Source organism: Mus musculus, chromosome 1 (assembly GCF_000001635.26).
Source record: "Mus musculus strain C57BL/6J chromosome 1, GRCm38.p6 C57BL/6J".
In the NCBI taxonomy this organism is placed as follows: Eukaryota; Metazoa; Chordata; class Mammalia; order Rodentia; family Muridae; genus Mus; species Mus musculus.
In genome coordinates, this window is record NC_000067.6 from 55,500,195 (window position 1) to 55,522,515 (window position 22,321).

Consider the following 22,321-nt stretch of genomic DNA (forward strand, 5'->3'; position numbering starts at 1 on the left):
AAGATACAGGGACAGTTGGCTGGAATTGAGGGGCAGTTGTGCTGGGCATTCATACTGCCCCAGAAAAAGTGTGACTTCATGACTAGCCTAAACTATTAGTGATTCCTGGAAGCTTCTGAGCTTGAGACTGTTATATAAAGCTGTCTTTGAGATTACCCTAGTTTTATAAATCTAATAAATAGATTTATATACCAGCTATCCTGATTTGGAGAGTCATATTTATTTTTACATAGACACCAAGCTATCAGATATGACAATTGTTGAGTTCAAAGAATTTTGAATTCTTAGTCTGGGTCTGGCATTGGAAGGCAGTATAAGGAAAGCATAGATGCTTAAGTGTTTGTCTTAACAAGCACTTGATTTGTACTGTCGCCCCGCAGTGCTGGTCTGAATCTGTCTTTTTGTGATGTTGTCACTAAGTGGTGTTTGCTCAGTCTAAAATTTGATATTGGTATAGTGCTTTTTTTTTTTTTTCCATGAGAAAATAGTTGATTTATTTGAAAGGCTTTGATACACGCAGACTCCTGGAACATTGTGATTTATTAATGTTTTGAGGCATAGTCTTTCAACTCCTGAGAAACATTTTAAAAGTTTTGGATTGTCTGGTTCCATTCATGAATTTGAAAGTTAATAATTATTCAGTGTTCAATAGTTTTGGGTATAATAAGGGCTGTGAAATCCAGAAAGCTTTGCTCTTCAGTTTTTCCAACCATTGCTGATGAAGGTGGGGAGGTCTCTCTTTGCTAAAACTTGTGCAGTCATGCATTACATAAATTATGATTCTGTCCATAACAGATTGCCCAGACAGCAGTAGCAATCAGATCATAGCAGTCCTGAGGAGTTGGACTGTGCCTTTCCTGTATTTACATGTTTAGGGGTATGGCTGCCCTCGCTCCCTCTGGATTTTGCATATGAGCAGCTGTGCAGGTGCCAGAGGCTGAGGCTGTACTGAATAGCCTGGTATGTAGTGGGTCTGAGCCCACTGTATGATGTCTCCACTCAGTGAAACTGCTAATAGCACATTTCTCAGAACAAACCCCTATTGTTCAGCAGCTCATAACTGCACCCAGCCTGTTGGAGGCCTAGCCATTGTGCTGCTACCTAAGGTCTATGTAAAGCATTTTTTAATCCCTGTAAATCCCACAGTTTAATTAAGACACAGGCGCTGAAACATGAGGTGTTTAGTAATCAATGTGGAGCTAATTAGTATTTAGCTTTTTGAAAGGAAAAAAATTTCCCAGTATTCTAACTTGGAGCAATTATATTTCTTTCAAAACAATTTTGTTTTCACACACTGCTAGACTAGCAGTGAGATAGAATGCATAAAATCTCAGGGGATTTGAATGTGGGAATGGATAAATGTTTTATAATGAGCAAAGAACTGTTGCCCAACTGTAGGAATAAAAGCTCTACAAAATTATGAATGTCCAAGTCTGTAACATTTTTATATTACCAATCATTTTTGGCAGTGCTTATTTATGAACAGAGAAATGATCTAATGATTGTGAAATTAGGTATCTTGGAGCTTTTTTCTGTCTCCCCTTTCTCCCTAGAAGTGGCCAGGGAGCCTTCAGTCCATCACTAACACTTGATAAGGAAATAGGCTTGCAGGCTCTAGGTGCATGTATGTTTTCCATGCTTTTCAACCAGACCAGTGGAGACATAATTTTTTTTTTTAATGTGAAAAATCAAGAGATACCTCAGGAGAGTTTTATTTTTATTACTGTTTTCATTTTAAAGTAATTTTATTGCTCTACTTGCCTCAGATATTCTCCTATACAGTAGGAAGCATAAAAGAAAATTTAATTCCTTTTAGTCTCTAAGGGGAAAGAAAATCTCCACAGCTCTAGAAATAAGACTTGGATACATTTTTTTATTGATAACATTTAGGATCTAGGATGAAACACACGTGTGCATAGAAGAAAATGAATTGGTCAGTTACAGGATTCAGTTTTTTTTGAAGAAATGAGGTTTCCTGAAATGTCATGCAGTTGTTCCATCGTGCGAAAACCTGCTCTCTGTGATGGAGACAGTTGAACAGAATGTTACAGCAGCGGCATTGTTAAAAGGTCCAAACCCGCACATAACTGAAACACCCATTTTCATCAGAAACAGACAGAGTGCAGTATACTTACAACAAAGGATAAGCTATAGTGACCTAAGGTGGTTTGCATGTGTTCTATACACAGGGTATCAAGTGTAACATAATATATTGCCACATCCCATTTACACAGGGGTCCCAGTAGGACAAATAACTTATGGAGTTATGAATCAGAGTGGTTAGCTTTATAGAGAGGATGTCAGTGACTGGGGGTGGGATTCTGAATGCCGCCGTGTTCGATATCTTCCTCTGCATGACGGCTATCCTCACTAGTACGTTCATGACTTACCCCCATCATCATGCGCCTGGATGACTTTGTCTCGGAGTCATCCTTGTGTTTGCTTCCCGTAAAGCCTTGCCCACATCGCACTAGGAATGACTTTCTCAAAAGATAATAAGTGAGCTTATATCACTCTCCTGTCTACAGACCTCCAAAAATTCCCACTGCAAAACAAAAAAATAAATAATCACGTTCTGATTTCAGTCAGTAAAGCTTTACAGGAACTGGTCTCTCTTATTGTTTAGCCCTTGTTCCCAGGTGTTTATTTTCCAACCACAGTGGTCACTTTCCTGTGCTTTAATGTTTCAAGTATGTTCTTTAGGACTTTGCTTTAGGACATTCCTCATATTTGACCTGATAACCCCTTCGGCATCAGTCAGGGCTCTCTAGTGAAACAGGATATTGACTGATGTTACGGAGACTTATGACTGGGCTAACATGAAAGTGAAAAGCAGGAATTCCCACAGTTTGCCACCTGAAAGGGGGAGAAGCAGGGAGCTGGTGATATGTTTTTGTCTGACTCTGAAAACCCCTCAATCAGGGAAGCTTGTCTGTCCAAATGCAGGAGAAGAAGAGATGGCTTGGCTAAAATGGGAAGACAGAAACAGAGAGCTGACTTCTCCCTTCCTTTGCTGTGTCCCGTATGGGCTTTACGCGACTAGATGGTTTCCACCTGTGTTGGGTAGGGCCATCTTTTCTCAGTTTGCTGATTTTAAGTTCCATCTTCTGTGGAAACACTCTCAGAGATGCACCCAGAAATAATGCTTCCCCCGGGTGCCCCATGGCTTAGTCAAGTTGACATAGGAGCTCTCACACATCCTGTGGTTTAAATTGTAGCTCAAATGTCTCTCCTTGGGATAGGCCTTCTCTAACCAAGATGGCTAGAGTGGTTTTCCTAATCACACAGCCAAGCCATTCTTTGCTTCACTATTCAGTCATGTTTGTTTCAGCATTTGATATATACCTTCACCCCTAGTCAAATAGCTGGACAGAAAATATGTCCCTGTGCTTAATTGACATGGTGTCAGGAAAGGGGTCCATGCACTGCTGTTTGTGGAAAATGCACTGGCTAACACCTCTTTGGATGGCATTTTTCCCTGTATCTATTGAAACTAAGAAACTATGGCTTAGTGAGTGTGAGGGCAGGTAACCACAGTAGGGGTTCAGAACTTGCGTAGAGAATGGGGTCTCAGAGGATGAAGCCACAGAGTGTGTGATGTGCAGGTTAGATATTATGTGCGTATCTTCTCATTGTCCTTCACCCCATACTCAAGGCCTGCTCTCCATTTTAGAGGTTAAGCTTAAAAAATAACCCACTACTTATATCTGGATTGTCCATTTTCTTTGAAATATTATGAGAATTTTTTTTCTATTTGAAAAAAGTGTGGGTGTACTAAAAAAGACGAGGGCCTTCTGACATACTATCTGACACCCAGGGGGAGCAAACTCAGTGTGTTTGATATTTGGAGTAACGTGGTGAAAATGTTTGAGAAGTATTGCTTACAGCTATTATCTCCTAGATGGATATCTGCATTGTAGTGGAGGACCCTCCGCTCCTCACAGTGCTTATTGAGTAACTGTGCTACTGGGTTTGGCTTGAGGCAGTAGGTATTGGATCAAGGATGATTATCCCTGCAATCCTGGTGGGAAAGCACTGCCTCGGGTATCTTACTGTGGATATTCTCTTTCATTTGCAAATGTATTTCACGGACATTTTTTCTAAGTAGTTTGAAATATCAGTGAGTCTTGGGACTAAGTTTGTAAAGTGTTAGACATTTCAGATAGGATTAAATATAAAAGAACTGAATGTTTTCCCTTGTAAGCCAAACTCTTGCATTTTCAGTTCTTTACTTGAAAGGGGGAAATTTTGGGTTTCTTTCTAGAAATATTTTATTGAGCACATACCACTGAGAATCTGGGGTGTGATATCTATCTATCTATCTATCTATCTATCTATCTAATCTATTTTCATATAGAAGTGAGTCTACTCCAGTACCTTTTTGCTCTTGTGTTTGTCTTATATTGGAACCTGATGTTTTACTGTGTGCAGCACTACAAATCGAATTACTTCTGATGGAACATTTGGACTGTTTTCAGGAGAAACCTTTACATGATTAACAATTATTAAGAAGTTCTTTTCCTTGTCCAAACAAATAAAATAGATGACAAATTCTTAGAAGTGAAATTGTTTTGTAGGAGGCTCTGTTTTTAGTTCTGCTAAATACTATAAAATTACCAATTTTACTTAGGAAGGCCAAGTGTAGCATTAATCTATGAGTATAAACTACAGATTTAGAAGATTGGTTGGTCACATGATCATTTAGCAACGGAATAGAAGTGGGTTCTCCCATAGGGCCCATGAATTCCAGCCACCAGCTTTTGACCAGGTTTGAAGTACTAGTTCTGTGTCCTACTTTGTGAAGGTGGTCTTGGATTCAAGCAGAAAGTGGTTGGTTACCTTCTACCTCCATATCAGTCATACCACTATTACTCCATTGTCCATAGCTTGTCAGGTCAGTCATTATTATAGTTTGAAGGGTTCACAGCTGGCTAAGACTGTAAATGACTCTTGTCAGCCAGCAGTCTGCACAGCTCCTCTGACACAGTGAAAGCCAGGCAGCAGAGAGGAAGTTTCCAACTCACTTCCAGTTAAACATGTGCTGTCTTCAGCAATAGGCCTTTACCTTCAAGTTCTCCTGGGTAATCAAGAATAATGGCAATAACCTGTTTAGTTTTGGGAGCTTCTAGGGCCTTCCTGATCAATACATTCTAGAGAGGTCTTTCACATCTGACACTGGGACCTTTGTTTAGTAACCCATGGCTTCTAGGAGAAACATTCTCTCTCTGTATACAATACCTCTGTTCAAACCCATCTAAAAATGATATTTGTGAGTAGTCTTATAAAATAGATTTCCATGCGGCTTTAAAAAAACAATGTTAGTGTTGGGGGTCCCTCCCCATCTGCTGACCACCCTCGTATCATCTTCTCCACTTAAACGTTCCCTGCCCCATTATTCTTTTCCCACTGTCATGTCATCCACATTCTGTTATTCTCCCTCCCTCAATGGCTTTTCAACCACCCCTACCCCACAGTCCCTTTCCTACCTTTCTGGTCTCTAGGAGCACTCCAACTTGAACACACGACTCTAGGATCTACACATGAGAGAGAAGATACAGCAGTTTTCATTCTGTGCCTGGGCTACCTTACTTAGTATAACATTTTTCTAGTTCTGTCCTGTCTTAAGATTTTACAATTTACTTCACTTTTATTTATAGTTGAATAAAATTCCATTGTGTATACATACCACATTTTCATTACCCATCCATAGGGTGATAGACATCTAGGCTGGTTTCTTTCTGTGGTTATTGTGACTAGTGTCACAATGAGTGTGGACTTTGGATGTGGACTTTTGTCTGTGTAGTACGATGCACAGTCTTTTGGTTGAGTGCCCAGGAATGGGACGGTTGGTTCCTATGGCAGTTCTATTTTTAGGTTTTTGAGAAGCAACCATATTGATTCCACACTGAGTCTCACTAGCCAATTTAGCATCCCACCAGCAGTGAATGAAATCTCCCCGTTGCCCATATTCTTGCTAGTATTTACAAACAATTTCCTACATCCCTACATCGTGGTAGTCAAATAGTGAGGGAGAAACAGCTATTCTTACTGTCAGTGTTTATATTAACAGAGATTGAGTGCTGCCAGACTATTTTGTTTATTGTTGGGAAACTGAGGTTAGTTTTTTTCTTTTCAATTGTGTGGTTCTTTTCCCTTTTTAATTTTGAAGTATTGGAAGGTAGACTTTTTCTGTCATATGTGTTCAACAACCACAGAAGTAGTTTAGCATATCTGTGATCAGCCATTGTCATTGAATGAGGTAAACTTGTGTTTGGTGTAAATGTTAAGTGTTTGTAAGCTTGGATTGTCATGGGGAGAGCAAAGGGTTCAGAGGACGAGAGCAGGAGGTCAGTTGTGGGTCTGGTGATTTCTAGCTTCCCATTTGAAACTGAGGGAATTTTAGCTTCCTCAGCTGTCGAGTGGGAATAATTATAATACTTCCTCATAGAGTTGTGAGAAATTAGTGACATCATGAATATACTACCACACCCGATACTAAATGGAATGTTAGTTTTTATTTCTGATTTGGTAATAGCCAGCTGGCACACTGGTATATAGTATTTTAAGAAATTGGAATGTCTACTTTCAATTATATTTTTGGAAGACAAAGTTAATTATCATTATCTACTAGATGTTTTCTGCCTTTAGCATATTTCATTATTCTTACCAGTTTTGTACTTAGGACAGCCAAGTATCTGGGGAGATTCATGAGACAGTGAAAGGAGGTGGCTTTGTAATGTTGATGAGCAAGAAGGGACAGTCCTGATGCTGAAAGTAAAATTTCACGTGAAAATGACCTTAATATCTTCTTCCCTTGTTCAAAATTTCAGAGAAAATTTTGTTAAAATGCAGTTTTAAAAAAATTTGCATTTTCATTGGATTACAAAAATATGATCTTTCCAGATTTGTAGTTGTGTGTATGGGGAATGAACGTAAAGACTGGAGCTTTAAGAAGTTTTGTTCTGGGAAGAACCTAGACACCCTCTAGATCTGTGTCTGTTTCGTAGATGAGGAAGTAGGGAGCTCTCAGAAGCTCGGTGAGTCATTCGGGTCATGTAGCTACAGCAAGACAAAAGGCAAGAATGGCCCTTCCCCTTCTAGGGTGGGCATGTAGACTCCATTTCTGTGTGTAGGTCTTATGACATGAACAATACTCCAAATAACCGTGCCAAATGAGCTCCACATTCTTAAGCCTAGGGCTCAAGAAGGCGCATGTGCATTTTGTTACCTTAGAGAGATGACTGTGAGTTAGACTAAAGGAAAACACACACACACACACACACACACACACACACACACACACACACACAGCAGACCCTGTGCTTTAAGAACTCTTAAGCTTTAGTTTACACTGTGTTAATATTCTACAATGTCTTTTAAGTCTCCCATCCCATATTTACTTCGTTTTCCTGTAGATTAGAATTTGAGAACCCACATTGAAAATATGTTAAAGTTATTAAGCTGTGACAAAACATATTTTTCCTGTTGGTATTATCCAAGCATAGGATATACTAAAACATTAAAACTAGAGCCAAACTATCATAAAATTTTAGTAGAGCCTTAAAACTGTTTCTACTTTTCCTTTACAAATCTTAATTTTTAGTTGAATGTCAACATCAATCAAATGTCAGATTAATTGACATTTCCTTCCTATTGTCGAGGCATGAATTAAATGTTAATTTATTTATCTTTCTTTAGAATGGTTTATGTAAAATGTTAATTAAAACAAAATGTGTTGTAAGTTTTCCTTGTCCTAGAAGAAAATTGGGTGAGAAGCCTCCACCACCCCGAGCCCTCATAGCAATAAAGACGCTCTACTTTGGTGAGAGTAACTGGGAGTCACTGACATCACCTCACACATCCAATTTTTCAGTCATGTGGAATAGAGTAAAGCACAGTATTTAACAGATTAATCTTGGCCAGTGGATGTTATGGAAAGTGACATTCGGGGAGAAGTGACATAGGTTGGAGGCTGAACTTGACAACTGAAAACATGGGCTGCAGGTAGCTTCTTGTCATTTGTCCTGTGCTGTTTCTACTGAGAGCCACAGATTTTATTAGAAAAGTGTCATAAGATATCAAAGAATGGTTAATTACTTTTCAGAATCCCAGACAGTTGAAGGAACAGAGTTGGTTGCTAAGACTACTCCATTTCCTACTTTCTCCTTCTGCCTCTTAGCAACATATTCAGCCTTCCCAACCTACAGTAAATGAAAGTTGTCATGTACAATGAAATGTTGCTTCTATAAACATTTAATGTGGAAAAGTTTAAAATGTACAAACGTTAGAGACACTTGTTCTGAAAGAGCCAGCTTATAAATATACAGAAGAGAATAAATGCTATTCATAATCTTACTGATCTGAAGTCCCCATGTTCATGTTTGGGTGTGTATTTGTCAAGATCCTTTTATACTTATATTTACAATTTGCTGTATGTTTCCAATACATATTCTGGTGTCCTTTCAAATCAATATATGTTGTTGTTTTCAATGAAGCATCACATTTTACTGGCTGTGATGTGGTTAATCTAGGTAGTTTCTGAACAGTAAAGTCTTAGGTTGTTTCTGGTATAGCTAGTGCTGAGCCAGTAAATGATGAACATGTACTGTACTTTGTGTACATCACTGATGGTGTGTGTGAAGAAGGACACATAGCATAAATTTGGGAAATAAGCACAGGAATGTCTCATCGCCACATGTTGTATGGGAAACAGCTGCCTTTGGGCCATTGTTAGCCCTAAGGGTGGAGTGGCCCATTCAGTATGCCTGAACACACAGTAGGAAGCTTAACCAAGGATGAGAAAACTAATATGGAGGTTTGTTTCCCAAGAATCAACTTAAGGCCTGGTCAAGATCACATCCTGACAATTCTATCCCCTAAAGGACATCACTCAGAAGGTTAAGGGTGGGCCACAGTAGGTCCTGCCTCAGGTGGCCTGTCCACATTTTGAGAAACAGTCTTAAGGTTTACAACAGAGACAGAAAGGAGAGTTGAGGGGGGAATGCTGTCAGATGTGGAAGCACCTTTCCTATAGACTGAGGGCTTGAGGTCTTATTTGATGAGTGATGACAAGCTCTTGGAGGACTTGGGTGCCAGCATCAGAACTGTATTTTAGGTAAGCTAATCAGACAGGGAAATGTGTTCCAAGCTTCTTGTACAGAGATAATTTACTCTCTTGGGTTGTTCTGTCTGTCTCTCATCAATTTATTATCTATCTAGCTTTTTTTTTTTTTGAGACAAGGTTTCTTTGTGTAGTCCTGGCTCTCCCAGAACTAACCTGTAGACCAGACTAGCCTTTAACTCACAGAGATCCACCTGCCTCTGCCTCCTGAATGCTGGGATTAAAGCCATGAGCCACCATGGCTTGGCTTGGTTTGCGGTTTATTTTCCACAATTGCTGAGAACCAGTTAGTCAGGACTCAGTGCCTCTCAACCTTAAAAGTACTTATGAAATCACTTGAAGTCCTATTAAAAAGTAGATTCCAATTTGCTAGGTGAGGCCTAGAGCCCCAGAGTTTACATTTCTAGTAAGCTCCCAGGCAATGTTCATGCTCTTGATCTGTGCAATGTACCAGCATAGATGTGCTAGGACAAGATGTTCCTCCAAATGAGAATTTCTACTTTACTCTTTACATAGGACTGTGCCAGTGACCTTAGGACTTAAGCAATATCACTGTGCAATCTGCTATCGTACTAGGTTTTAGTTGATCCCTTCCTCTGGGCAAGTATCTTCCTGATATTCACCTTTTACTGTGTGAAAAGTTCAATACATCCAGTTAGTATACAATTTGGAAACAATTTTCTAGTGAAATCTATACTTTTTTCAAAGGGCTGGAAAACTCTATTGAGGAGAGTCTTGGTTTCATCTCCGTTTTTTCAAAGGGCTGGAAAACTCTATTGAGGAGAGTCTTGGTTTCATCTCCATTTATGTGATAAAATGCCCCAACAAACTTCAAACAGAAAAGGTTTCTCTTAGCTCACAGTGTAGGTCCCAGTCAGAAACATCAGGGAAGCCAAAGTATCAGGAACTTAAAGTGTAGTGCCCCATGCTTACTTTCTCTGCTTGTACACAGTCCAGGACCCAAACCCAGGGAGTAGTATTTTTTACAGCAGAGACTAGGTCTTTACATGTCAGTTATTGTAATCAAGATGAACTCCCTACAGACATTCATTCCCATAGGCCTACTTGAACTAGACAATCCTTCACTGAAACTCTCCTCCTCATGATTCTAAATCATGGCCAGTTGATGAGTTATGCTATCAGTCACAAGAAGGAAGAGCTTTTGCAGAAATAAGAGGTTTACATGGGTTAACTCTGTTGAGTTCCAACACAACTCTTGTGCATTGCATATTATGGTTGTTCTATACTCATGTTTCTTGATGAATTAGTACCAACGGATGAATCAAAGGCAGGCCATAGAACAGCGATGACTTTATAGTGTACTCTTTTTCTATCCTTCTACACATAGCCTCTTTTACTAGGGTTTGAACCCCTTCAGGCATAATACGACTTGTATTCGAATTGTGTTGTGTGTATGTGTGTGTTATATGTGTGTTATGTGTCTATTTTTGTGTAACTGTGTGAACACGTGTGGAGATATGTGTGCATATGTGTGTTGAGAGGGAATGTATAATATGTGTGGTATGTGTGTGTGTTCATGTGATTATGTGCACATATCTATGCAGGTAAGTATGCATACACCTGTGTATGTGTGTGAGAGGGAGTGTGTTATATGTATGCTTATGTGTGTATTTGTGTGGTTGTGTACACATATGTGTGCAAGTATTCATATACATGTGTATGCCTGTGTGTGCTCATGTACATGTGGAGGCCAGAGATCAATGTCTGGTGTCTTTCCTCAAATGCTCTCTCATTTTTAGTTTTTGAAATATTATATTTCACCAAATCCGAAGCTGATTTATTCCTTTAGGCTGGTTCCTTTAAGCCAGTGAGCTTTCTGTGTCTGTTCCCCTCAGAGCTTGGGGTATAGGTATATGGCTCTGCTTATTTTTTTTTTTTCAGTGGGAACCAGGGATCTGAACTGAGGTCCTCACGGTTATGTGGTAAGCACTTCACTAACAGAACTTTCCCCCTAGCTCCATGGAACCAATGCTTGCTCCATCAGTAACATATAGTGACATCCTGTCAATTGTTTATCCAAAGCAGTTTGCTCAATATGGAATTTCTGTGTAACTATGGCAGACACTGGAAGCTAGCTCACACAACACTGCTAACCACTCTGCATAACTCTACATAAGAATAACAAAGCAAGGCTCAATATTCATTGTCTCTGTCTTTTCTTTTTCTTTTTTAAAATAAAAACAGAGAGAAGGACGAGGACAAGGGATTGAGGAGAGGATAGGTACCAATCCTTCAGTGCAACTCAAACTGAAGTCAACTGGTAGGATTTCTAGGTTAAGTGGGAATCCACCATCTCCCACGGCTCACTTTCTCCCAGAGCAGAAACAGCCATTTTGCAACTCTCCAGTGACCTACATGAGGAGGAAAGTCCCAGAGTGCAATGGCAAAGTCAGAACAGGCCTGGGTCCTCCACCAGCCAAAGTGACACTGACAAATACCAACTCCAGCTTCCTGTTACAGGAGCATTAAATCCCCATTTGCTTACTAAGCCAATCTGTCTGATGCTTGACCATTTCTCCAACAAATGAAAAAAGAAACCAACTGTAAGTATGCACTTAGATCCCAGGCATCTAGAGCAGCTGAGCACCTAACTCACGTTGACTGTGAGCCTTGTACTCTGAGATGAAAAGAAAAATCTGGAGAATAGAGCAAACATTGGCAACAACTTGCTCTAAGCCTAGGCAAACCGTTTCCTTTCTTCCCGCACCAGCCTTCCTACCCTGCCTGCTCACAGCAGTTACAAAGACCTGAGTGACTATACCCCACGGTACTATATAAATGTAAATGTGTGTGGTCTCATGTACAGTGCATTCCCTGTGTGCATCTCAGTTCACACTATCAAAGAATACATAGTTTCCTGAAGACCACTAAACCAAGTCTAACCGAATGGGTTGTATTTTTACCCGAGGGAACAAAGCTGTATTTTAGCTCCTGGTTCCAGTGAGCTGACACAGAGGGAAGGCATCAGAAGCCCAGCCTGGGGCAGTAGGAGTTGCTAAGATGCTACTTTTCACACATCACTGACCCAGGAAGCAGAGAGACAGAACCAGGGCCAGCCTCCCAAAGTATAGCCATCCCCCTATGAGCCACATGAGTGAGTTCTGTGGTTGCTACTTTTGAGTGGTAGGCAGCTCCATACTGATCAGCCACCATAGTTACAACCGAAAGGAAGGCCAGGGTTAGATAACTCTGATTTTACTAAATTTGAGTCAGTAACATTGCTGTGTTGGTTGTCTTTGCTTGATGGTTCTTTGCTGTCGTATCTACTTCATGAAATCTGTGTGGTACTTGTGCGTCTACCTCATCCTCCTTTGTAAATATGTTTTATGCATGGTTATAGGTCAGCAAAGATAGGAGTTAAAATGTGGCTGTTTGTGAGAGTGACTGGGTTGGGCCAGCAAGCCTGGGGTTGTGTTTCATATGTAGGGGCTGCTTTAAGCTTTAAGTGGCGATGTGTGTGTGTGTGTGTGTGTGGTGTGTGTGTGTGTGTGTGTGTGTGTGTGTGTGTGTGTGTGTGTGTGTGTGGTGTGTGTGTGTGTGTGTGTGGTGTGTGTGTGTGTGTGTGTGTGTGTGTGTGCGTGCGTGCCTGTGTCTGTGTTCTGGCTCCTAGGTGAGGGAAGCAGGAAGCACTGGAACCTTGTCATCCTTGGGATTTCCTTCCTGTGCTGCAGCTTCCTCCTTCTCTAAGGGGCTTGGCTTAGGAAAGGCATTCCTTGCTCACCCTACAACTTCCTGGATTGTTGATCTTGGAAGCTCTTTATCTATTTCCTTTGATAAAAAGCTTTAGTTTTTTGTTTCTTACAGAAAGGGGAAGTAATTTAAAAGTTTTGGCCCAGTGGACTTCCCTTCTGATTAAATTTGCAGCAATTTTGTCTAATGAAAGAAAAGCAAGTATTAGTTAAACAACATCAAATCATGTGGGAGAAACCATTCTCCCTGCCCAGAGAGGAGTGCCCCTCTGAAGGGAGCAGACTCCCACCTCCCCAGTTCTCTTTCCCTTTCTATCCCTCCTAGTAAGCGAGCTTGAGCTACAGAACGTGGAAACGCCGTCTAGGGTCATCTTAAAGAGAAAATACTGATTTGCTGGTATGAATCGAAGAGAAAACTTAGGTACATAAGACATCAGTCATGTTTTTCTTTTCACAGTTTATTTTTCTATGCATTTAACTACATTTCCACATGTAGAAAGTCATATTGTTATTACTAAATCCAGCAGAGTTCCAGCTGTCTGTAAGAGAATTAAATGCCACTCTCTTTGATTTGCTACTTCCAGTGATAACATGAGGAAATTTCACATGTATTTTAAACATTTTTCTTTTTTTGCACAAATTTGGTAAACAACCAAGAGGCCCTTCAGTAATGAGTTGAATCTAACCATATAAGGACCATTTGTGTTTAGTAGAAGCAAATGTGGAATTTTGCTGTTTTGTGTCATAGAGAGATTGTGAGAACTAGGATTAAAGTGTGAAATATGGGTTTGGAGTCAGAAGCCTGGGAAAAGCACGGCAGATCAGGGAAGAGTCTTCGCAGGAGCACATCAGGGAGGAGCCAGAGCATGAGCACATCAATCAGGGAGGACCCAGGGCAGGGCAGTTTAACATGGATTGGAACCATGTCTTGTTCCTAATGAAGTGATCACTTTGGGTGATTTTGTCACATATCACAACGCAAACATATTTATTTATATTGTTTAATTATGTGTACATGTGTGTGCTTGTGTGCAGGTATGTATATCTGAGTGCAGATGCCTGCAGAGGCCAAAATAGAGTGTTAGACACGTAGAAGTTGTACCCACAGGCAGCTGTGAGCTGCCCTGCATGGGTAGTGACACTGAGACTTGGCTCCTGTGCAGGAGCCGTCTGCATCCTTTACTGTTGGATCATCCCTCTTGCTCTCAAGACATTTTTAAAAACACTGTCCTAATTTAAGATTGCATTTCATTTTAGGGGACTAGAGATGCCTTGGTAGTTAAGATTAGTTATTACCCTTTGTATTCTAGGCTGAAATAGGGTTTGAATGGCAAGCTGCGATTGGCATTAGAATTCTGAGGAGCAGAGGAAAACATATATCTTAACAAAATTAAGCTGTGCCTTCAACCTGGTTATTGCAGACTTTCATTGAACTTAAATACATTATGTACTAGAGTCTGATTAATGAAGAACATGCAGCTCCACTCACTCTCTAAATTATAAGATATCAATACAGATGATCATATCTGTTTCACATACATATATACATATATACATACATACATACATAATACATAATACACATATTCTAAAATTACATGTAGCATATATGTTAAACATTGCTATATATTGTGTTAATACATACACACACGTAGGCTAACATTCTGAATAAATTCAAATGAAGAACATACATTAAAATTTCTTAAATAGATTTACATTTAAAAAATTAAATTTGTATTTATAGATTTTTGTGTGTATATGGTGTGTGTGTGTGTGTGTGTGTGTGTGTGTGTGTATGCATGTGCTCACGTGCTACAGTGTACATGTGACTGTCAGAGTACTCCCATGGGGAATGAATTTTCTCCTCCATGATTTAAGTAGTTCTGGATTTGACTGCAGGTTGCCAGGCTTGTACAGCATGCAACTTTTCCTACTGAGCCATCACCAGCCTCAAGTAGGGTCTTTTTCTTTTAAAAAACAAAATATTTCATTATAGAATAAATGCATCAATCAGTAGGGCTGTGCAGATGAGAGGTGAAGGGGACCCTGAAGCAGACCTAGGGTCTCTGTCCCTCAGATGAATAATTCAGGACCCACGGCTTACTTGCCCATCTGATCCTCTTTTCACTGTCTGCTTTCCAAACTCTGTGATTTCAAGCCACGCCATTTCATTTCATGCACAATGTTTTCAGCATGTGGCTCTGAAAGGGGAAGACCAAGTGGTCAACAGTTTTAAATGCTTTTTTAAAATAACATTTGTATAAAATAGGAGTGTGGCACTTACTATCAGGTCCAGGGAACTGCAAACCCTCAAAGGTTTTACATGCCTGTCTGTGTTCTGGCTCACTTTCTATAAAACGCTGCTTTTATTGCTTCAAGTTGGGCGGATTTTGTTTACATGCAATCCAGTTAAAATGTTAAAACAGACCGATGCTTGCTTTTTTCCCTTGGTGACTTGTTTTCCAGATGGAACGTTTTGTGTCCATGGAGTACTTGATCTTTGTTTTACATGGAAATATTCTCTCTATCCACATGACCTCTGGTGGCGTTCAGCTGTGCTTTTTTTGCCTTGAAACCACCTCTCGTATTGTAGAATAGAAGGGAGAAACCAGCATAAGACTCATCCTCTTAAGATTTGGGGTTTAGGGCAGACCTGCTGTTCTCATTAAACTACAGACTACATTTAGTGTTTTCTGATTAAGCTAGAGCATGCAGTGGACATTTTATGGTACTTCGAGGGACTGTGTTGTGATCCTTCTCCACTTTGTTGTTGTTGTTGTTGTTGGCTCTGTACTATGTAACACTCACTTATGCTGGATTAGAAGATTTGACCCAGACAGATTTTTAGGTTGATGTGTAAGTGTACATCCTAATGAATCTTTATAGGAATGAATAAAGTCATCAGAATTTGTTTAGGTTTGGAATGTGGTTTCTGTGTCCAACTGCCAATATTCAAGTACCTGCTTCACCAGCTATGAGCCCCATTGTCTTAAGTTATTTAAGTCTTCAGAGCTTCAGTTTCTTTATATATATGACATGTAGATAATAAGAGCAACTAACTTTTATGCTTTGGAGTATAGATTAAGCTAAGATAAAAACAAACAGCATTATCATTACTTTTACCTTAAATGCACTAAGATATTTGTTAGTGAATTTTTTTTCATGCTGTCAATGCTACAACATAATGATTATTGGCTTCTGGATGTAAGCAAATATAATTAAAAGATTATAAGTATCAAAAAGTAAGTGTGTTATTCTGAGGTATGAGTCTACTGAATATTTTGTGTAGCTTTCATACATGTCAGACACGTAGTTCAGTGAGTTGTGTCACCAGGTGTCTAGAGCCACCTTCAGAAGCATGCCACAAGAGCCCATGTTAGCTTTTGACTTCTCCAAAGTGGCTCTAGTTTCCCTTAAAGCCCACTGGGAGTAGGAGTGAGTGAGCATTCATTTAGGAAGCTCCTAAATGTGTCTGTACTTTTCAGGCTGGGACACACATTACAGTAATAGCAGGCTCACCATCTCTGTGTAGAGGAGCCAGGCATTGCTAGGGTCCATGATTTACCGAAAATTGATTCCCCAGACTCAAATACTATGCAAAAGCAAAGAGTGTTTATTTCTGCATACAGGGGCTCAATTCCATCTGGATGGAAGGACCCCTAAATTAATTTGCAGATTCAGTGTTAAAGCCAAAAAGGAGGAACATTAGGGTGACTTATATCTTGATTGATTAGTTTTATCTCTGGGGCTCTGGGTGATGCTATGATTCAGACTATTCTTGTCCACAAGCTTGGCTAACTGTCCTTTTAGCAGCTGGGGAGGGGTCCCTTTTACACAAGCCTGTGGTTGTTTCAGTAACTAACTTGCTAAGTTCTGACAAGTAGAAACTCAGGCCTGGTCTCCTGAACTGCTAGTTTGCAGCCTGTCGTGGAGTCAGCCTGGCTCAGGCCAATTCACTCCTTTTAACTTTTCAGTAGAAAGCTTTTGTCCTCTTTGAGAAGGGACAGCTCATTTGTAATATTCTGGCGTCTGTGCCTTTGAGGACTAGGCTGTTCTGGCTCTTGCTAGCACATGGGGTTTGATGTCCTGGTCAAACCACACCTGTGATTAGGTTGGGTTTCAGGCCTTGGCTGGATCTATGAGCTACTATGCTATTCCAATCTTTCTGAGCTTTGCTGGTGAGACAGGTTACCAGGCCCAAGGGCCCAAGAACTCAGAGGACAGTAGGACACAGAGAACCAAGGAAGCCAGTCCTGGGATGGAAACTGGAGAGACACCTGCCTGCCTCACACAGTTGCCAGACCTCATTATGGGGCTCTGGGAAGTTACAGCCTGTCATTCTCTAAGTGTACTGTGTTTTATTTTTATCAGGTTGGCATTTCACACCCCAGAGATGCTTAATGTGTCATTTGCAGAATTTGAAACATCATATTACTCAGTCTCTTCTAGTCCATTTATAAAATGTACAGCAAGTCCTGTCTTGGCATTGCTTCCAAGAGAACACTCAAATTTTGCCCTCTCCTATTTGTGAAATGTCTGTTGATCCTAATTTGGTGATGTGTTCCTACATCTCCTATCCCTGAAAGACCATTTTCTGTAGCACTTATACTTTATTAAATATGATATTGCATGTATTTTCCTTGTTTCTTGACATGAACAGTAAGTTCAAGCATGAGTTATTTATGTGAACTGAGTCACAATCATCTCTGTCAATCTGATTTTATTCTGCTGTAGCATCAACACAGTATTGATACCCTCCTATAAAAACTCGTGGAACTGAATATGCGTTTATCTTTTTGATCATCATGCCAGCATATCCCCTCTTTTATTAAAATAACTTCTTTTTCCTCCCCCCCCCTCCTCTTCCTTCTTCTTCGTATTAGACAAGGCCTCCCTGAGTAGCCCTGGCTGGCCTACAACTCACAGAGATCTTTCTGAATCTACCTCCCAAGTGCTGAGATTAAAACTTAGGTACTACTTTCTAGATACTGAGATAGTTGTAAATAAAACTGAGTTTTTTTCCTCTAGAAAATTTACGTTTAGTGGAGGAAAAGCTAGCACTGAGGCATTGGTGGCACTAGAGCCAAGTGTGACATGTGCAGGTGCAGGTGAGGTGTGCATGTGGTTGCGTAGATGCATGGATGGTATTCTTTTTTTTTTTTTTTTAGTATTTTATTTAGTTATTCATTTATTTTTAGATATTTTCTTTATTTACATTTCAAATGTTATCCTGTTTCCTAATTTCCCTTCCGAAAATCCCCTCTCACCTCCCCTCCCCCTGCTCCCCAACCCACCCACTCCCATTCCTGGTTCTGGCATTCCCCTATACTGGGGTATAGAGCCTTCACAGGACCAAGGGCCTCTCCTCCCATTGATGACCAACTAGGCCATCTGCTACATATATAGTTAGAGCTACAAGTTCCACCATGTGTTTTCTTTGATTGGTGGTATAGTTCCAAGGAGCTTTGGGGGTACTGGTTAGTTCATATTGATGTTCCTCCTTTGGGGCTTCAGACCCCTTCAGATCCTTGGGTATTTTCTCTGGCTCCTTCACTGGGGACCCTGTACTCCATCCATTGGGATGACGGCGAGCATCCACTTCTGTATTTGCCAGGCACTGGCAGAGCCTCACAGGAGACAGTTATATCAGGCTCCTGTCAGGATGCTCTTGTTGGCATCTGCCTAGTATCTGGGTTTGGTGGTTGTTTATGGGATAGATCCCCAAGTGGGGCAGTCTTTGGATAGTTGTACCTTCAGTCTCTGCTCCGAACTTTGTCTCTGTAACTCCTTCCATGGGTATTTTGTTCCCCATTCTAAGAAGGAACGAAGTATTCACACTTTGATCTCCCTTCTTCTTGAGTTTCATGTGTTTTGCAAATTGTATCTTGGGTAGTCTAAGTCTCTGGGCTAATATCCACTTATCCATGAGTGCATATCATGTGTGTTCTTTTGTGATTGGGTTACCTAACTCAGGATGATATCCTCCAGATCACATGGATGGTATTTCATTCACCTAGACAGACTCTGCCTAGGACCAGGAGCAGGGCTCTGCAGGAACTAAGCTGTTACTACATAAGGCCATTGCTACATTCTGGGATGCTTTAGGGCCAGGAGTCCATTCTGTTCATCTGGAATTCTCTGAATACCTGCAGGTCCTCAGCAGTAATTAATTCAAGGAGGCTGTCAAGGGAACAGTATAGTTTCGATTATTTTGTGTTTCCTGTGGTAATTTCTGTTGGGGGAAATAATTAAAAATAGATTGTGAGCCTTAATTAAATGAAATCTTTTGCTGGTGTGATCTGAGGGCCTAAACAGTTTTCTAATTATTCACTGCAACAACCTAGCTAGTCAGTTTTGCCCCAGGGAACAGTTGCAAAAAATTCTTTCTAGGAGGAATGTTCTAGATTTTTGTGAGATTTTCCTCTTTTCCTTCAGCTTTCATTCTACTGCCTGAAATAGTCCCACAGTTTCTGCTGGTTTGAGTTTCATATCTTGCTCTATACCATTGTTGTTTTATTTGGAGATAAGCTCTTCCCGTGGGACTCAGGTAGTCTTCAAACTCCAGATCTTCCTGTCTCAGCCTTTTGAGTATTGGATGCACTAGAGTGTACCGCCACACCTGGGGTGAGCATGTTTACAGCTTGTTTTTTCAACTAAATTGTAAGGTTTGCTCTAAGCACTTAGACTGGTGAGTAATATATAGTTAGAAATCAATAAATATTGACTAAACAAGTCAGTCAATTAATAAATGTTCAAAAATATCAATAGAAGAATGATGTACAATGTACAAAAATATCAACATTCTTTTTCTTCTTTTTTTAATCTTGCTATTTTTCTTTTATTCTTTTTATTTTTTATTAGATATTTTCTTTATTTACATTTCAAATGTTATCCCTTTTCCTAGTTTCCCCTCTGAAAATCTCCTATCTCTTCCCAGCTCCCCCTGTTCCCCAACCCACCCACTCCTGCTTCCTGGCCCTGGCATTCCCCTGTACTGAGGCATAGAACCCTCACAGGACCAAGGGCCTCTCCTCCCATTGATGACCAACTAGGCCGTCCTCTGCTACATATGCAGCTAGAGCCATGAGTTCCACAATGTGTTTTCTTTGATGGATGGTTTAGTCCCAGGGAGCTCTGGGGTTACTGGTTAGTTCAAATTGTTGCTAAATATCAACATTCTTACAGAATGTTGTAGAGTATAGCAAGAAGGAAAGACTAAATATGACCATTAGATAAAATGGAGTAACAAACCAGAGGAAGTAGAGAAATAATGCTTAACATTCAGTCAGATGAGCCAGGAGGAAATAAAATCAATGTCAGTTGGGAAAATGAAGATTAAAAACAAGGAAAAAGATTATTGTTATCTGTTCGAATGTATTGGAGGGTGGGAGATGCTGTGGCTTTCAGGAGTGTGTGAAGGAGAATTTCTCAGACCTGGAATCATTACCTGACTTATGCCTGACACAAATTCTCAGAGAAGCCACACACTACCATGTGCATTTAGCTTTATTTTGGTTCTTATCACAACCTCTTACTCTTCTGTACTCTTATCCCTAAGTTTTTAGTTTTTGTTCAACTAATTCTTATTATTTACAAAGTGAAAGAATTGTCATATGTAATGTATTTTTGGGGAAGTAAAATTTTTATTTCTGACAAGAAATACATTTTTGGTCACACTATTTGCTAAATTTGTAAGAGAAATTTAAAGCAGAGGTCTTGATGTATCTCTCAAAACTTCTCTTTTATTTCTCCAGAGATTGTAAGCATTTTAAGTCCACATTACCAATCTCTCTTATTCATCATGGAAATTTGGAACAAGTTTCTAAACTAGAGAAATAGAAAACATGTATTGGAAAGTTGTATTTTGGGGGGATTGAGTCTGTGGTCAGCTGACAACAGTGACAAAGACGCGTGTTTCTCAACCATTTTCATGACAGACATCACATGCAATGCAAGTTAGCTTTACCAATAGCAACTTTTTTGTTGTTGTTGTTATTAGTCTGGGTTGAGTCCTGTTCTGTGTAAGACCTCAGAAAACCTACAAATTTGAGAAAGAAATGAGTTCTATGATATGGAGTAGATCTGTAATAAATGAACAGAATTAAAATGGAAATAAAATTAAAGGGACTCCTAGGAGAGAACCAGAGAGGCATGAGGTGGTGGGTAGCATTCTGGTGATCTGAGGAAGTCCAGTGGCCAGTGTGAGCAAGAAGCATGGAGGTCACCTTCAGCAACATTGCAGATGAGACAGAGGAAGTGAACCCATGTAGAAAACTCATCGTAGGAAAGAAGGGCAAATGTGATTTAGGAAATCACAAGCCTGGGGCAACGATTCAAAGTGATAAGAGGTAGAGAGGCAGAGTAGACCCTGTCATAGCCCCTGGCTCACCAGAGAATGAGCAAGGTCATCTGCTGGGAAGGAGGTAGGTGACAGTTATCTTTAGGTTACTTATTTCAAGACTCTTGCTTTAGAGCCATGTCTTGAAAGATTTAATGCCTCTGCATTGTGACATTTTGGTACTAGAACTAGAACCCAAGTCCTCTAACTTTTACTTCAAGTGTTCCTCTTCAGCAAAACTTACAATTCCCTAAAGACCTATATACCAAAATAACTCTCTAAGTAGGGAACTGATCTATGCACATGATAATACAGGGTATAAAAGAAATCAGATAACTCCTTTAAACATCTGTTTTTAGAGGGAAAAGGAGGTTTATTGCTTTCAACTGAACTCCCCTCCCCAGTAAATCAACAGCAGAAACACCAGATATCAAACAAGGACAAGGTCCTGGCTGCATTTCAAGAGATACTGGGCACAGAGACTCACCCTCTCCATGGTACTCAATGCTACCATTTTTGTGGGACTGATACCCAGATAACCTGGTACCAGGAAAGAGAAGGGAATTCTGGGCCTGACAGTTTTGTGGCAGTCTTTTTATAGATTGTTTATTGGTAGATTCAATCAGTGTCCCAGCTTTGATTAATTTGGTAGGTTTTGAACACTGGAAGTTAAACATTCAAAAAGTGTTAGGTCTTTCAAGCTAGTGCATCACTAAAGGATTGGGTGGTAGCTTCAGCAGTGGTTGGAGGTTCCATGGCACGGAGGTTACACTAGCAGGCTGGTGGGTGGCAGATGCCAACCTTCAATGTGAGTGCAGCACTGGATCATGGATGATATTGCCACATGATAAGATCATGTGAAGAGAGCATGGGAGAGAACAGAATGAGAAACAATTTTTTTTAACTAGGCATTTATTTCATATACATTTGCAATGCTAGAGAAACAAATTTGAGTAGATAATTTACCCTGTTCTTTATCTCTGCCAGAAGTTCCCCAGGCAAGAAAGTGAACTTGCTGGAAAGCTGTGGCTTCTCTTTGTGCTCAGTTGATTGCTAGGAGACTGAAATTCTCCTGGAGAACTCACAAACCCTGGGTTAGTGAAGGTGGCAATTGGGGGGGCGAGGGGGGGGGGAATGAGCTTCTCTAACTCC

General features: G+C 40.2%; 1 protein-coding gene and 1 long non-coding RNA gene across 6 annotated transcripts in view; one reads left to right on the forward strand and one right to left on the reverse strand.

Moving 5' to 3' along the window:
• Plcl1 (phospholipase C-like 1) overlaps positions 1 to 22,321 on the forward strand; it is a 348,340-nt gene that overhangs the window by 94,249 nt on the left and 231,770 nt on the right. The window lies entirely within an intron of this gene.
• Positions 1,848 to 12,567, reverse strand: Gm39642. 5 transcript variants are annotated; one of them, XR_001778925.2, is made up of 4 exons: positions 5,687 to 12,567; positions 5,487 to 5,534; positions 5,025 to 5,077; positions 1,848 to 2,545 (listed from the first exon to the last, which is right to left on the reverse strand). It is a non-coding gene; the product is annotated as a predicted gene, 39642 (long non-coding RNA). The 5 variants fall into 5 exon arrangements; XR_003947824.1 differs by having other exon boundaries at positions 1,848 to 2,018; positions 2,391 to 5,077; XR_001778926.2 differs by lacking the exon at positions 5,025 to 5,077.